This window comes from Equus asinus, chromosome 6 (genome assembly GCF_041296235.1).
Source record: "Equus asinus isolate D_3611 breed Donkey chromosome 6, EquAss-T2T_v2, whole genome shotgun sequence".
NCBI classification, from domain to species: domain Eukaryota; kingdom Metazoa; phylum Chordata; class Mammalia; order Perissodactyla; family Equidae; genus Equus; species Equus asinus.
Genome location: NC_091795.1, coordinates 4,775,373 through 4,794,689, shown reverse-complemented (window position 1 = coordinate 4,794,689; position 19,317 = coordinate 4,775,373).

The window sequence follows — 19,317 nt, the reverse complement described above, 5'->3', positions numbered from 1 at the left end:
CATGTACGGCATGTGACTCCTGTGTGATCACCTTTCCCTCACACATGGACACAGGGCGATGAATGCCTGAGTCACGTGTCAGCCATGCCTGACACATGTGTCAGCCACACCAGAGTCCTGTTTCACACATGCCGGAGTCACATTTCAGACACGCCTGAACCACCTGCCACCCTTGCGTACACCATGCACCAGCCACCCCTGAACCACACGAAGGCAATGCATGAACCATGTGTGAACCACACCTGCGTGACGTGTCAGGCACGCCTGTGTCACGTTTCCACCTCACCTGAGGCATGTGTCAGACACGCAAGAACAACGTGTGAACCACGCCTGTGTCAAGGCTCAGCCACGCCAAGTCACGTGCCAGCCAGGCCTGAACCAAGTGCCAGTCACACTTGAACCACGGGTCAGCCTCACTTGAAGCACGTATCTGCCACACTGGCACAACTTACCTGCCATGCCAGAACCGCGTGCCACCCATGCCAAAAACGCATGTGAGCCACGCCTGACCAACACCACAGACATGCATGAGCCACACCTGAACCATGTGTGAGCCATGCGTGACCAAAGCCTGTATCATGTGTTAGCCACATGGGAGCCAGTTCTGTGGCACTCATGCGTCATGTGTGAGCCATCGCTGAGCTATGCCTGAACCACGTGTGAGATTGTCCCCAAGCATATGTGACCCAGATGAGTCGTGTGAGATCCACGCCTGAATTACACCCGAACCATGTGTGAGCCATGCAGGAAGCACATGGGAGACACCCTTGAACCACATCTGAAGAACCTGTGAACACACATGTTCCATGCTTGAACCACGCATGAACAGCAGTGGACCCACACATGAAACACAGCTGAGGCATGCGTGAGCCACGTGGCAGCCATGACTGAGTATGTGGGAGCCACGTTTCAGCAACCTGCAGTCACGTGGGAGCCACCCATGTACGGCATGTGACTCCTGCGTGATCACCTTTCCGTCACACAGGGATACTGGGCAATGAATGCCAGAGTCACGTGTCAGCCACGCCTGACACATGAGTCAGCCGCACCGGAGTCCTGTTTCACACATGCTCGAGTCACATTTCAGCCACGCCAGAACCACTTGCCACCCATGCATGCACCATGCACCAGCCAGCCCTGAACCACATGAAGGCCATGCATGAACCATGTGTGAAACACACCTGCGTGACGTGTCAGGCACGCCTGTGTCACGTTTCCACCTCACCTGAGGCATGTGTCAGACACGCAAGAACAACGTGTGAAACACGACTGTGTCAAGGCTCAGCAGTGCCAAGTGACGTGCCAGCCAGGCCTGAACCAAGTGCCAGTCACACTTCAACCACAGGTCAGCCTCACTTGAAGCACGTGTCAGCCAAACTGGCACAACATGCCTGCCATGCCTGAACCACATGCCACCATGCCAAAAACGCATGTGAGCCACTCCTGACCAACACCACAGACATGCATGAGCCACACCTGAACCATGTGTGAGCCATGCGTGAACCAAGCCTTTATCATGTGTCAGCCACTTTGGAGCCAATACTGTGGGTCTCCTGCATCACGTGTGGGCCATGGCTGAGCTATGCATGAACCACGTGTGAGAGTGTCCCCTACCAGATGTGACCCAGCCGAGTCGTGTGAAATCCACTCCTGAATTACACCCGAACCATGTGTGAGCCATGCAGGAACCACATGGGAGACACCCTTGAACCACATCTGAAGAACCTGTGAAACACACATGTTCCATGCTTGAACCATGCATGAACCACAGGGAGCCACTCATGAAACGCAGCCCAGCCATGCGTGAGGCACGTGGCAGACATGACTGAGTATGTGGGAGCCACGTTTCAGGAATCTGCAGTCACCTGGGACCCAACCATGTACGGCATGTGAATCCTGCATGACACAGTATGTGGGAGACACGTTTCAGCAAGCTATAGTCAGGTGGGAACCACCCATGTATGGCACGAGAGTCCTGCGTGATCACATTTCCGTCACACTTGCATACTGGGTGATGAATGCCTGAGTCACGTGTCAGCCATGCCTGACACATGTGTCAGCCACACCAGAGTCCTGTTTCACACATGCCGGAGTCACATTTCAGACACGCCTGAACCACCTGCCACCCTTGCGTACACCATGCACCTGCCACCCCTGAACCACACGAAGGCAATGCATGAACCATGTGTGAACCACACCTGCGTGTCCTGTCAGGCATGCCTGTTTCACATTTCCACCTCACCTGAGTCATGTGTCAGCCACGCCAGAACAATGTGTGAACGACGACTGTGTCAAGGCTCAGCCACGCCAAGTCACGTGCCAGCCAGGCCTGAACCAAGTGCCAGTCACACTTGAACCACGGGTCAGCCTCACTTGAAACACGTGTCAGCCACACTGGCACAACTTGCCTGCCATGCCTGAGCCACGTGCCACCCATGCCAAAATGACATGTGAGCCACGCCTGACCAACACCACAGACATGCATGAGCCACACCTGAACCACGTGTGAGCCATGAGTGACCAAAGCCTGTATCATGTGTTAGCCACATGGGAGCCAGTTCTGTGGCACTCATGCGTCACGTGTGAGCCATCGCTGAGCTATGCCTGAACCACGTGTGAGATTGTCCCCAAGCATATGTGACCCAGATGAGTCGTGTGAGATCCAAGACTGAATCACACCCGAACCCTGTGGGAGCCATGCAGGAGCCACATGGGAGACACCCTTGAGCCACATCTGAATCACCTGTGAACCCACATGTTCCATGCTTGAACCACGCATGAACCACAGGGGAGCCACCCATGAGACACAGCTGAGCCAGGCGTGAACCACGTGGCAGCCATGACTGAGTATGTGGGAGCCACGTTTCAGCAACCTGTAGTCCCTTGGGAGCCACCCATGTACGGCATGTGACTCCTGTGTGATCACCTTTCCCTCACACATGGACACTGGGCGATGAATGCCTGAGTCACGTGTCAGCCTTGCCTGACACGTGTATCAGCCACACCAGAGTCCTGTTTCACACATGCCAGAGTCACATTTCAGCCACGTCTGAACCACCTGCCAGCCATGCGTGCACGATGCAGCAGCCACCCCTGAACCACAGAAAGGCCATGCATGAACCACACCTGCGTGACGTGTCAGGCACGCCTGTGTCACGTTTCCCCCTCACCTGAGTCATGTGTCAGCCACGCCTGAACAACGTGTGAACCACGCCTGTGTCAAGGCTCAGTTGCGCCAAGTCACATGCCAGTGAGGCCTGAACCAAGTGCCACTCACACTTGAACCACGGGTCAGCCACACTTGAAGCACGTATCTGCCACACTGGCACAACTTACCTGCCATGCCAGAACCACCTGCCACCCATGCCAAAAACACATGTGAGCCACGCCTGACCAACACCACAGACATGCATGAGCCACACCTGAACCATGCCTCAGCCATTCGTGACTAAAGCCTTTGTCATGTGTCAGCCACATGGGAGCCAGTTCTGTGGCACTCATGCGTCACGTGTGAGACATCGCTGAGCTATGCCTGAACCACGTGTGAGATTGTCCCCAACCATAGGTGACCCAGACGAGTCGTGTGAGATCCATCCCTGAATTACACCTGAACCATGTGTGAGGCATGCAGGAACCACATGGGAGACAACCTGGAACCACATCTGAAGAACCTGTGAAACACACGTGTTCCATGCTTGAACCACATGGGAGCCACCCATGTTACACAGCTGAGCCACGCGTGAGCCACGTGGCAGCCATGACTGAGTATGTGGGAGCCAGGTTTCAGCAACCTGCAGTCACGTGGGAGCCACCCATGTATGGGACGTGACTCCTGCGTGATCACATTTCCGCCACACATGGGTACTGGGCGATGAATGCCTGAGTCGCGTGTCAGCCACACCGGATTGCTGTTGCTCACATGCTGGAGTCACATTTCAGCCACGCCTGAACCACCTGCCACCCATGCGTGCACCATGCAACAGACACCCCTGAACCACATGAAGGCTGTGCATGAGCCATGTGTGAAGCACACCTGCGTGACGTGTCAGGAATGCCTGTGTCACGTTTCCGCCTCACCGGTGTCATGTGCCAGTCACGCCGGAACAACGTGTGAAACACACCTGTGTCAAGGCTCAGCTGCGCCAAGTCACGTGCCAGCCAGGCCTGAACCAAGTGCCAGTCACACTTGAACCACAGGTCAGCCTCACTTGAATCACATGTCAGCCACACTGGCACAACTTGCCTACCCTGCCTGAACCACGTGCCACCAATGTCACAAACTCATGTCAGCAATGCCTGACCAACACCACAGACATGCATGAGCCACACCTGAACCATGAGTGAGCCATGCGTGATCAAAGCCTGTATCATGTGTCAGCCACATGGGAGCCAGTTCTTTCGCACGCCTGCATCACATGTGAGCCATGGCAGATCTATCCCAGGAGCAGGTGTGAGAGTGTCCTCATCCATATGTGACCCAGACAAGTCGTGTGAGATCCACACCTGAATTACACCTGAACCATTTGAGCCATCCAGGAACCACATTGGAGACACTCTTGAACCACATCTGAAGACCTGTGAAACACACGTGTTCCATGGTTGAACCACGCATGAACCACAGGGGAGCCACCCATGAAACACAGCTGAGCCATGCGTGAGCCACGTGGCAGCCATGACTGAGTATGTGGGAGCCACGTTTCAGCAACCTGTAGTCCCGTGGGAGCCACCCATGTACGGCATGTGACTCCTGTGTGATCACCTTTCCCTCACACATGGACACAGGGCGATGAATGCCTGAGTCACGTGTCAGCCATGCCTGACACATGTGTCAGCCACACCGGAGTCCTGTTTCACACATGCCGGAGTCACATTTCAGACACGCCTGAACCACCTGCCACCCTTGCGTACACCATGCACCTGCCACCCCTGAACCACACGAAGGCAATGCATGAACCATGTGTGAACCACACCTGCGTGTCCTGTCAGGCATGCCTGTTTCACATTTCCACCTCACCTGAGTCATGTGTCAGCCACGCCAGAACGATGTGTGAACCACGACTGTGTCAAGGCTCAGCCACGCCAAGTCACGTGCCAGCCAGGCCTGAACCAAGTGCCAGTCACACTTGAACCACGGGTCAGCCTCACTTGAAGCACGTGTCAGCCACACTGGCACAACTTGCCTGCCATGCCTGAGCCACGTGCCACCCATGCCAAAATGACATGTGAGCCACGCCTGACCAACACCACAGACATGCATGAGCCACACCTGAACCACGTGTGAGCCATGAGTGACCAAAGCCTGTATCATGTGTTAGCCACATGGGAGCCAGTTCTGTGGCACTCATGCGTCACGTGTGAGCCATCGCTGAGCTATGCCTGAACCACGTGTGAGATTGTCCCCAAGCATATGTGACCCAGATGAGTCGTGTGAGATCCAAGACTGAATCACACCCGAACCATGTGGGAGCCATGCAGGAGCCACATGGGAGACACCCTTGAGCCACATCTGAATCACCTGTGAACCCACATGTTCCATGCTTGAACCACGCATGAACCACAGGGGAGCCACCCATGAGACACAGCTGAGCCAGGCGTGAACCACGTGGCAGCCATGACTGAGTATGTGGGAGCCACGTTTCAGCAACCTGTAGTCCCTTGGGAGCCACCCATGTACGGCATGTGACTCCTGTGTGATCACCTTTCCCTCACACATGGACACTGGGCGATGAATGCCTGAGTCACGTGTCAGCCTTGCCTGACACGTGTGTCAGCCACACCGGAGTCCTGTTTCACACATGCCAGAGTCACATTTCAGCCACGTCTGAACCACCTGCCAGCCATGCGTGCACGATGCAGCAGCCACCCCTGAACCACAGAAAGGCCATGCATGAACCACACCTGCGTGACGTGTCAGGCACGCCTGTGTCACGTTTCCCCCTCACCTGAGTCATGTGTCAGCCAGGCCTGAACAACGTGTGAACCACGCCTGTGTCAAGGCTCAGTTGCGCCAAGTCACATGCCAGTGAGGCCTGAACCAAGTGCCACTCACACTTGAACCACGGGTCAGCCACACTTGAAGCACGTATCTGCCACACTGGCACAACTTACCTGCCATGCCAGAACCACCTGCCACCCATGCCAAAAACACATGTGAGCCACGCCTGACCAACACCACAGACATGCATGAGCCACACCTGAACCATGCCTCAGCCATTCGTGACTAAAGCCTTTGTCATGTGTCAGCCACATGGGAGCCAGTTCTGTGGCACTCATGCGTCACGTGTGAGACATCGCTGAGCTATGCCTGAACCACGTGTGAGATTGTCCCCAACCATAGGTGACCCAGACGAGTCGTGTGAGATCCATCCCTGAATTACACCTGAACCATGTGTGAGGCATGCAGGAACCACATGGGAGACAACCTGGAACCACATCTGAAGAACCTGTGAAACACACGTGTTCCATGATTGAACCACATGGGAGCCACCCATGTTACACAGCTGAGCCACGCGTGAGCCACGTGGCAGCCATGACTGAGTATGTGGGAGCCAGGTTTCAGCAACCTGCAGTCACGTGGGAGCCACCCATGTACGGGACGTGACTCCTGCGTGATCACATTTCCGCCACACATGGGTACTGGGCGATGAATGCCTGAGTCGCGTGTCAGCCACACCGGATTGCTGTTGCTCACATGCTGGAGTCACATTTCAGCCACGCCTGAACCACCTGCCACCCATGCGTGCACCATGCAACAGACACCCCTGAACCACATGAAGGCTGTGCATGAGCCATGTGTGAAGCACACCTGCGTGACATGTCAGGAATGCCTGTGTCACGTTTCCGCCTCACCGGTGTCATGTGTCAGTCACGCCGGAACAACGTGTGAAACACGCCTGTGTCAAGGCTCAGCCACGCCAAGTCACGTGCCAGCCAGGCCTGAACCAAGTGCCAGTCACACTTGAACCACAGGTCAGCCTCACTTGAATCACATGTCAGCCACACTGGCACAACTTGCCTACCCTGCCTGAACCACGTGCCACCAATGTCACAAACTCATGTCAGCAATGCCTGACCAACACCACAGACATGCATGAGCCACACCTGAACCATGAGTGAGCCATGCGTGATCAAAGCCTGTATCATGTGTCAGCCACATGGGAGCCAGTTCTTTCGCACGCCTGCATCACATGTGAGCCATGGCAGATCTATCCCAGGAGCAGGTGTGAGAGTGTCCTCATCCATATGTGACCCAGACAAGTCGTGTGAGATCCACACCTGAATTACACCTGAACCATTTGAGCCATCCAGGAACCACATTGGAGACACTCTTGAACCACATCTGAAGACCTGTGAAACACACGTGTTCCATGGTTGAACCACGCATGAACCACAGGGGAGCCACCCATGAAACACAGCTGAGCCATGCGTGAGCCACGTGGCAGCCATGACTGAGTATGTGGGAGCCACGTTTCAGCAACCTGTAGTCCCGTGGGAGCCACCCATGTACGGCATGTGACTCCTGTGTGATCACCTTTCCCTCACACATGGACACAGGGCGATGAATGCCTGAGTCACGTGTCAGCCATGCCTGACACATGTGTCAGCCACACCAGAGTCCTGTTTCACACATGCCGGAGTCACATTTCAGACACGCCTGAACCACCTGCCACCCTTGCGTACACCATGCACCTGCCACCCCTGAACCACACGAAGGCAATGCATGAACCATGTGTGAACCACACCTGCGTGTCCTGTCAGGCATGCCTGTTTCACATTTCCACCTCACCTGAGTCATGTGTCAGCCACGCCAGAACGATGTGTGAACCACGACTGTGTCAAGGCTCAGCCACGCCAAGTCACGTGCCAGCCAGGCCTGAACCAAGTGCCAGTCACACTTGAACCACGGGTCAGCCTCACTTGAAGCACGTGTCAGCCACACTGGCACAACTTGCCTGCCATGCCTGAGCCACGTGCCACCCATGCCAAAATGACATGTGAGCCACGCCTGACCAACACCACAGACATGCATGAGCCACACCTGAACCACGTGTGAGCCATGAGTGACCAAAGCCTGTATCATGTGTTAGCCACATGGGAGCCAGTTCTGTGGCACTCATGCGTCACGTGTGAGCCATCGCTGAGCTATGCCTGAACCACGTGTGAGATTGTCCCCAAGCATATGTGACCCAGATGAGTCGTGTGAGATCCAAGACTGAATCACACCCGAACCATGTGGGAGCCATGCAGGAGCCACATGGGAGACACCCTTGAGCCACATCTGAATCACCTGTGAACCCACATGTTCCATGCTTGAACCACGCATGAACCACAGGGGAGCCACCCATGAGACACAGCTGAGCCAGGCGTGAACCACGTGGCAGCCATGACTGAGTATGTGGGAGCCACGTTTCAGCAACCTGTAGTCCCTTGGGAGCCACCCATGTACGGCATGTGACTCCTGTGTGATCACCTTTCCCTCACACATGGACACTGGGCGATGAATGCCTGAGTCACGTGTCAGCCTTGCCTGACACGTGTGTCAGCCACACCGGAGTCCTGTTTCACACATGCCAGAGTCACATTTCAGCCACGTCTGAACCACCTGCCAGCCATGCGTGCACGATGCAGCAGCCACCCCTGAACCACAGAAAGGCCATGCATGAACCACACCTGCGTGACGTGTCAGGCACGCCTGTGTCACGTTTCCCCCTCACCTGAGTCATGCGTCAGCCAGGCCTGAACAACGTGTGAACCACGCCTGTGTCAAGGCTCAGTTGCGCCAAGTCACATGCCAGTGAGGCCTGAACCAAGTGCCACTCACACTTGAACCACGGGTCAGCCACACTTGAAGCACGTATCTGCCACACTGGCACAACTTACCTGCCATGCCAGAACCACCTGCCACCCATGCCAAAAACACATGTGAGCCACGCCTGACCAACACCACAGACATGCATGAGCCACACCTGAACCATGCCTCAGCCATTCGTGACTAAAGCCTTTGTCATGTGTCAGCCACATGGGAGCCAGTTCTGTGGCACTCATGCGTCACGTGTGAGACATCGCTGAGCTATGCCTGAACCACGTGTGAGATTGTCCCCAACCATAGGTGACCCAGACGAGTCGTGTGAGATCCATCCCTGAATTACACCTGAACCATGTGTGAGGCATGCAGGAACCACATGGGAGACAACCTGGAACCACATCTGAAGAACCTGTGAAACACACGTGTTCCATGCTTGAACCACATGGGAGCCACCCATGTTACACAGCTGAGCCACGCGTGAGCCACGTGGCAGCCATGACTGAGTATGTGGGAGCCAGGTTTCAGCAACCTGCAGTCACGTGGGAGCCACCCATGTACGGGACGTGACTCCTGCGTGATCACATTTCCGCCACACATGGGTACTGGGCGATGAATGCCTGAGTCGCGTGTCAGCCACACCGGATTGCTGTTGCTCACATGCTGGAGTCACATTTCAGCCACGCCTGAACCACCTGCCACCCATGCGTGCACCATGCAACAGACACCCCTGAACCACATGAAGGCTGTGCATGAGCCATGTGTGAAGCACACCTGCGTGACATGTCAGGAATGCCTGTGTCACGTTTCCGCCTCACCGGTGTCATGTGTCAGTCACGCCGGAACAACGTGTGAAACACGCCTGTGTCAAGGCTCAGCCGCGCCAAGTCACGTGCCAGCCAGGCCTGAACCAAGTGCCAGTCACACTTGAACCACAGGTCAGCCTCACTTGAATCACATGTCAGCCACACTGGCACAACTTGCCTACCCTGCCTGAACCACGTGCCACCAATGTCACAAACTCATGTCAGCAATGCCTGACCAACACCACAGACATGCATGAGCCACACCTGAACCATGAGTGAGCCATGCGTGATCAAAGCCTGTATCATGTGTCAGCCACATGGGAGCCAGTTCTTTCGCACGCCTGCATCACATGTGAGCCATGGCAGATCTATCCCAGGAGCAGGTGTGAGAGTGTCCTCATCCATATGTGACCCAGACAAGTCGTGTGAGATCCACACCTGAATTACACCTGAACCATTTGAGCCATCCAGGAACCACATTGGAGACACTCTTGAACCACATCTGAAGACCTGTGAAACACACGTGTTCCATGGTTGAACCACGCATGAACCACAGGGGAGCCACCCATGAAACACAGCTGAGCCATGCGTGAGCCACGTGGCAGCCATGACTGAGTATGTGGGAGCCACGTTTCAGCAACCTGTAGTCCCGTGGGAGCCACCCATGTACGGCATGTGACTCCTGTGTGATCACCTTTCCCTCACACATGGACACAGGGCGATGAATGCCTGAGTCACGTGTCAGCCATGCCTGACACATGTGTCAGCCACACCAGAGTCCTGTTTCACACATGCCGGAGTCACATTTCAGACACGCCTGAACCACCTGCCACCCTTGCGTACACCATGCACCTGCCACCCCTGAACCACACGAAGGCAATGCATGAACCATGTGTGAACCACACCTGCGTGTCCTGTCAGGCATGCCTGTTTCAAATTTCCACCTCACCTGAGTCATGTGTCAGCCACGCCAGAACGATGTGTGAACCACGACTGTGTCAAGGCTCAGCAACGCCAAGTCACGTGCCAGCCAGGCCTGAACCAAGTGCCAGTCACACTTGAACCACGGGTCAGCCTCACTTGAAGCACGTGTCAGCCACACTGGCACAACTTGCCTGCCATGCCTGAGCCACGTGCCACCCATGCCAAAATGACATGTGAGCCACGCCTGACCAACACCACAGACATGCATGAGCCACACCTGAACCACGTGTGAGCCATGAGTGACCAAAGCCTGTATCATGTGTTAGCCACATGGGAGCCAGTTCTGTGGCACTCATGCGTCACGTGTGAGCCATCGCTGAGCTATGCCTGAACCACGTGTGAGATTGTCCCCAAGCATATGTGACCCTGATGAGTCGTGTGAGATCCAAGACTGAATCACACCCGAACCATGTGGGAGCCATGCAGGAGCCACATGGGAGACACCCTTGAGCCACATCTGAATCACCTGTGAACCCACATGTTCCATGCTTGAACCACGCATGAACCACAGGGGAGCCACCCATGAGACACAGCTGAGCCAGGCGTGAACCACGTGGCAGCCATGACTGAGTATGTGGGAGCCACGTTTCAGCAACCTGTAGTCCCTTGGGAGCCACCCATGTACGGCATGTGACTCCTGTGTGATCACCTTTCCCTCACACATGGACACTGGGCGATGAATGCCTGAGTCACGTGTCAGCCTTGCCTGACACGTGTGTCAGCCGCACCCTAGTCCTGTTTCACACATGCTCGAGTCACATTTCAGCCACGTCTGAACCACCTGCCAGCCATGCGTGCACGATGCAGCAGCCACCCCTGAACCACAGAAAGGCCATGCATGAACCACACCTGCGTGACGTGTCAGGCACGCCTGTGTCACGTTTCCCCCTCACCTGAGTCATGTGTCAGCCAGGCCTGAACAACGTGTGAACCACGCCTGTGTCAAGGCTCAGTTGCGCCAAGTCACATGCCAGTGAGGCCTGAACCAAGTGCCACTCACACTTGAACCATGGGTCAGCCACACTTGAAGCACGTATCTGCCACACTGGCACAACTTACCTGCCATGCCAGAACCACCTGCCACCCATGCCAAAAACACATGTGAGCCACGCCTGACCAACACCACAGACATGCATGAGCCACACCTGAACCATGCCTCAGCCATTCGTGACTAAAGCCTTTGTCATGTGTCAGCCACATGGGAGCCAGTTCTGTGGCACTCATGCGTCACGTGTGAGACATCGCTGAGCTATGCCTGAACCACGTGTGAGATTGTCCCCAACCATAGGTGACCCAGACGAGTCGTGTGAGATCCATCCCTGAATTACACCTGAACCATGTGTGAGGCATGCAGGAACCACATGGGAGACAACCTGGAACCACATCTGAAGAACCTGTGAAACACACGTGTTCCATGCTTGAACCACATGGGAGCCACCCATGTTACACAGCTGAGCCACGCGTGAGCCACGTGGCAGCCATGACTGAGTATGTGGGAGCCAGGTTTCAGCAACCTGCAGTCACGTGGGAGCCACCCATGTACGGGACGTGACTCCTGCGTGATCACATTTCCGCCACACATGGGTACTGGGCGATGAATGCCTGAGTCGCGTGTCAGCCACACCGGATTGCTGTTGCTCACATGCTGGAGTCACATTTCAGCCACGCCTGAACCACCTGCCACCCATGCGTGCACCATGCAACAGACACCCCTGAACCACATGAAGGCTGTGCATGAGCCATGTGTGAAGCACACCTGCGTGACATGTCAGGAATGCCTGTGTCACGTTTCCGCCTCACCGGTGTCATGTGTCAGTCACGCCGGAACAACGTGTGAAACACGCCTGTGTCAAGGCTCAGCCGCGCCAAGTCACGTGCCAGCCAGGCCTGAACCAAGTGCCAGTCACACTTGAACCACAGGTCAGCCTCACTTGAATCACATGTCAGCCACACTGGCACAACTTGCCTACCCTGCCTGAACCACGTGCCACCAATGTCACAAACTCATGTCAGCAATGCCTGACCAACACCACAGACATGCATGAGCCACACCTGAACCATGAGTGAGCCATGCGTGATCAAAGCCTGTATCATGTGTCAGCCACATGGGAGCCAGTTCTTTCGCACGCCTGCATCACATGTGAGCCATGGCAGATCTATCCCAGGAGCAGGTGTGAGAGTGTCCTCATCCATATGTGACCCAGACAAGTCGTGTGAGATCCACACCTGAATTACACCTGAACCATTTGAGCCATCCAGGAACCACATTGGAGACACTCTTGAACCACATCTGAAGACCTGTGAAACACACGTGTTCCATGGTTGAACCACGCATGAACCACAGGGGAGCCACCCATGAAACACAGCTGAGCCATGCGTGAGCCACGTGGCAGCCATGACTGAGTATGTGGGAGCCACGTTTCAGCAACCTGTAGTCCCGTGGGAGCCACCCATGTACGGCATGTGACTCCTGTGTGATCACCTTTCCCTCACACATGGACACAGGGCGATGAATGCCTGAGTCACGTGTCAGCCATGCCTGACACATGTGTCAGCCACACCAGAGTCCTGTTTCACACATGCCGGAGTCACATTTCAGACACGCCTGAACCACCTGCCACCCTTGCGTACACCATGCACCTGCCACCCCTGAACCACACGAAGGCAATGCATGAACCATGTGTGAACCACACCTGCGTGTCCTGTCAGGCATGCCTGTTTCAAATTTCCACCTCACCTGAGTCATGTGTCAGCCACGCCAGAACGATGTGTGAACCACGACTGTGTCAAGGCTCAGCCACGCCAAGTCACGTGCCAGCCAGGCCTGAACCAAGTGCCAGTCACACTTGAACCACGGGTCAGCCACACTGGCACAACTTGCCTGCCATGCCTGAGCCACGTGCCACCCATGCCAAAATGACATGTGAGCCACGCCTGACCAACACCACAGACATGCATGAGCCACACCTGAACCACGTGTGAGCCATGAGTGACCAAAGCCTGTATCATGTGTTAGCCACATGGGAGCCAGTTCTGTGGCACTCATGCGTCACGTGTGAGCCATCGCTGAGCTATGCCTGAACCACGTGTGAGATTGTCCCCAAGCATATGTGACCCAGATGAGTTGTGTGAGATCCACGCCTGAATTACACCCGAACCATGTGTGAGCCATGCAGGAAGCACATGGGAGACACCCTTGAACCACATCTGAAGAACCTGTGAACACACATGTTCCATGCTTGAACCACGCATGAACAGCAGTGGACCCACACATTAAACACAGCTGAGGCATGCGTGTGCCACGTGGCAGCCATGAGTGAGTATGTGGGAGCCAAGTTTCAGCAATCTGCAGTCACGTGGGAGCCACCCATGTACGGCATGTGACTCCTGCGTGATCACCTTTCCGTCACACAGGGATACTGGGCAATGAATGCCAGGGTCAAGTGTCAGCCACGCCTGACACATGAGTCAGCCGCACCGGAGTCCTGTTTCACACATGCTCGAGTCACATTTCAGCCACGCCTGAACCACTTGCCACCCATGCATGCACCATGCACCAACCAGCCCTGAACCACATGAAGGCCATGCATGAACCATGTGTGAAACACACCTGCGTGACGTGTCAGGCACGCCTGTGTCACGTTTCCACCTCACCTGAGGCATGTGTCAGACACGCAAGAACAACGTGTGAAACACGACTGTGTCAAGGCTCAGCAGTGCCAAGTGACGTGCCAGCCAGGCCTGAACCAAGTGCCAGTCACACTTCAACCACAGGTCAGCCTCACTTGAAGCACGTGTCAGCCAAACTGGCACAACATGCCTGCCATGCCTGAACCACATGCCACCATGCCAAAAACGCATGTGAGCCACTCCTGACCAACACCACAGACATGCATGAGCCACACCTGAACCATGTGTGAGCCATGCGTGAACCAAGCCTTTATCATGTGTCAGCCACTTTGGAGCCAATACTGTGGGTCTCCTGCATCACGTGTGGGCCATGGCTGAGCTATGCATGAACCACGTGTGAGAGTGTCCCCTACCAGATGTGACCCAGCCGAGTCGTGTGAAATCCACTCCTGAATTACACCCGAACCATGTGTGAGCCATGCAGGAACCACATGGGAGACACCCTTGAACCACATCTGAAGAACCTGTGAAACACACATGTTCCATGCTTGAACCATGCATGAACCACAGGGAGCCACTCATGAAACGCAGCCCAGCCATGCGTGAGGCACGTGGCAGACATGACTGAGTATGTGGGAGCCACGTTTCAGGAATCTGCAGTCACCTGGGACCCAACCATGTACGGCATGTGAATCCTGCATGACTCAGTATGTGGGAGACACGTTTCAGCAAGCTATAGTCAGGTGGGAACCACCCATGTATGGCACGAGAGTCCTGCGTGATCACATTTCCGTCACACTTGCATACTGGGTGATGAATGCCTGAGTCACGTGTCAGCCATGCCTGACACATGTGTCAGCCACACCGGAGTCCTGTTTCACACATGCCGGAGTCACATTTCAGACACGCCTGAACCACCTGCCACCCTTGCGTACACCATGCACCTGCCACCCCTGAACCACCAAGGCAATGCATGAACCATGTGTGAACCACACCTGCGTGTCCTGTCAGGCATGCCTGTGTCACATTTCCACCTCACCTGAGTCATGTGTCAGCCACGCCAGAACAATGTGTGAACCACGGCTGTGTCAAGGCTCAGCCACGCCAAGTCACGTGCCAGCCAGGCCTGAACCAAGTGCCAGTCACACTTGAACCACGGGTCAGCCTCACTTGAAACACGTGTCAGCCACACTGGCACAACTTGCCTGCCATGCCTGAGCCACGTGCCACCCATGCCAAAATGACATGTGAGCCACGCCTGACCAACACCACAGACATGCATGAGCCACACCTGAACCACGTGTGAGCCATGAGTGACCAAAGCCTGTATCATGTGTTAGCCACATGGGAGCCAGTTCTGTGGCACTCATGCGTCACGTGTGAGCCATCGCTGAGCTATGCCTGAACCACGTGTGAGATTGTCCCCAAGCATATGTGACCCAGATGAGTCGTGTGAGATCCAAGACTGAATCACACCCGAACCATGTGGGAGCCATGCAGGAGCCACATGGGAGACACCCTTGAGCCACATCTGAATCACCTGTGAACCCACATGTTCGATGCTTGAACCACGCATGAACCACAGGGGAGCCACCCATGAGACACAGCTGAGCCAGGCGTGAACCACGTGGCAGCCATGACTGAGTATGTGGGAGCCACGTTTCAGCAACCTGTAGTCCCTTGGGAGCCACCCATGTACGGCATGTGACTCCTGTGTGATCACCTTTCCCTCACACATGGACACTGGGCGATGAATGCCTGAGTCACGTGTCAGCCTTGCCTGACACGTGTGTCAGCCACACCGGAGTCCTGTTTCACACATGCCAGAGTCACATTTCAGCCACGTCTGAACCACCTGCCAGCCATGCGTGCATGATGCAGCAGCCACCCCTGAACCACAGAAAGGCCATGCATGAACCACACCTGCGTGACGTGTCAGGCACGCCTGTGTCACGTTTCCCCCTCACCTGAGTCATGTGTCAGCCACGCCTGAACAACGTGTGAACCACGCCTGTGTCAAGGCTCAGTTGCGCCAAGTCACATGCCAGTGAGGCCTGAACCAAGTGCCACTCACACTTGAACCACGGGTCAGCCACACTTGAAGCACGTATCTGCCACACTGGCACAACTTACCTGCCATGCCAGAACCACCTGCCACCCATGCCAAAAACACATGTGAGCCACGCCTGACCAACACCACAGACATGCATGAGCCACACCTGAACCATGCCTCAGCCATTCGTGACTAAAGCCTTTGTCATGTGTCAGCCACATGGGAGCCAGTTCTGTGGCACTCATGCGTCACGTGTGAGACATCGCTGAGCTATGCCTGAACCACGTGTGAGATTGTCCCCAACCATAGGTGACCCAGACGAGTCGTGTGAGATCCATCCCTGAATTACACCTGAACCATGTGTGAGGCATGCAGGAACCACATGGGAGACAACCTGGAACCACATCTGAAGAACCTGTGAAACACACGTGTTCCATGCTTGAACCACATGGGAGCCACCCATGTTACACAGCTGAGCCACGCGTGAGCCACGTGGCAGCCATGACTGAGTATGTGGGAGCCAGGTTTCAGCAACCTGCAGTCACGTGGGAGCCACCCATGTACGGGACGTGACTCCTGCGTGATCACATTTCCGCCACACATGGGTACTGGGCGATGAATGCCTGAGTCGCGTGTCAGCCACACCGGATTGCTGTTGCTCACATGCTGGAGTCACATTTCAGCCACGCCTGAACCACCTGCCACCCATGCGTGCACCATGCAACAGACACCCCTGAACCACATGAAGGCTGTGCATGAGCCATGTGTGAAGCACACCTGCGTGACGTGTCAGGAATGCCTGTGTCACGTTTCCGCCTCACCGGTGTCATGTGTCAGTCACGCCGGAACAACGTGTGAAACACGCCTGTGTCAAGGCTCAGCCGCGCCAAGTCACGTGCCAGCCAGGCCTGAACCAAGTGCCAGTCACACTTGAACCACAGGTCAGCCTCACTTGAATCACATGTCAGCCACACTGGCACAACTTGCCTACCCTGCCTGAACCACGTGCCACCAATGTCACAAACTCATGTCAGCAATGCCTGACCAACACCACAGACATGCATGAGCCACACCTGAACCATGAGTGAGCCATGCGTGATCAAAGCCTGTATCATGTGTCAGCCACATGGGAGCCAGTTCTTTCGCACGCCTGCATCACATGTGAGCCATGGCAGATCTATCCCAGGAGCAGGTGTGAGAGTGTCCTCATCCATATGTGACCCAGACAAGTCGTGTGAGATCCACACCTGAATTACACCTGAACCATTTGAGCCATCCAGGAACCACATTGGAGACACTCTTGAACCACATCTGAAGACCTGCGAAACACACGTGTTCCATGGTTGAACCACGCATGAACCACAGGGGAGCCACCCATGAAACACAGCTGAGCCATGCGTGAGCCACGTGGCAGCCATGACTGAGTATGTGGGAGCCACGTTTCAGCAACCTGTAGTCCCGTGGGAGCCACCCATGTACGGCATGTGACTCCTGTGTGATCACCTTTCCCTCACACATGGACACAGGGCGAAGAATGCCTGAGTCACGTGTCAGCCATGCCTGACACATGTGTCAGCCACACCGGAGTCCTGTTTCACACATGCTCGAGTCACATTTCAGCCACGCCTGAACCACTTGCCACCCATGCATGCACCATGCACCAGCCAGCCCTGAACCACATGAAGGCCATGCATGAACCATGTGTGAAACACACCTGCGTGACGTGTCAGGCACGCCTGTGTCACGTTTCCACCTCACCTGAGGCATGTGTCAGACACGCAAGAACAACGTGTGAAACACGACTGTGTCAAGGCTCAGCAGTGCCAAGTGACGTGCCAGCCAGGCCTGAACCAAGTGCCAGTCACACTTCAACCACAGGTCAGCCTCACTTGAAGCACGTGTCAGCCAAACTGGCACAACATGCCTGCCATGCCTGAACCACATGCCACCATGCCAAAAACGCATGTGAGCCACTCCTGACCAACACCACAGACATTCATGAGCCACACCTGAATCACGTGTGAGCCATGAGTGACCAAAGCCTGTATCATGTGTTAGCCACATGGGAGCCAGTTCTGTGGCACTCATGCGTCACGTGTGAGCCATCGCTGAGCTATGCCTGAACCACGTGTGAGATTGTCCCCAAGCATATGTGACCCAGATGAGTCGTGTGAGATCCAAGACTGAATCACACCCGAACCATGTGGGAGCCATGCAGGAGCCACATGGGAGACACCCTTGAGCCACATCTGAATCACCTGTGAACCCACATGTTCGATGCTTGAACCACGCATGAACCACAGGGGAGCCACCCATGAGACACAGCTGAGCCAGGCGTGAACCACGTGGCACCATGACTGAGTATGTGGGAGCCACGTTTCAGCAAACTGTAGTCCCTTGGGAGCCACCCATGTACAGCATGTGACTCCTGTGTGATCACCTTTCCCTCACACATGGACACTGGGCGATGAATGCCTGAGTCACGTGTCAGCCTTGCCTGACACGTGTGTCAGCCACACCGGAGTCCTGTTTCACACATGCCAGAGTCACATTTCAGCCACGTCTGAACCACCTAGCAGCCATGCGTGCACGATGCAGCAGCCACCCCAGAACCACAGAAAGGCCATGCATGAACCACACCTGCGTGATGTGTCAGGCACGCCTGTGTCACGTTTCCCCCTCACCTGAGTCATGTGTCAGCCACGCCTGAACAACGTGTGAACCACGCCTGTGTCAAGGCTCAGTTGCGCCAAGTCACATGCCAGTCAGGCCTGAACCAAGTGCCACTCACACTTGAACCACGGGTCAGCCACACTTGAAGCACGTATCTGCCACACTGGCACAACTTACCTGCCATGCCAGAACCACCTGCCACCCATGCCAAAAACACATGTGAGCCACGCCTGACCAACACCACAGACATGCATGAGCCACACCTGAACCATGCCTCAGCCATTCGTGACTAAAGCCTTTGTCATGTGTCAGCCACATGGGAGCCAGTTCTGTGGCACTCATGCGTCAAGTGTGAGACATCGCTGAGC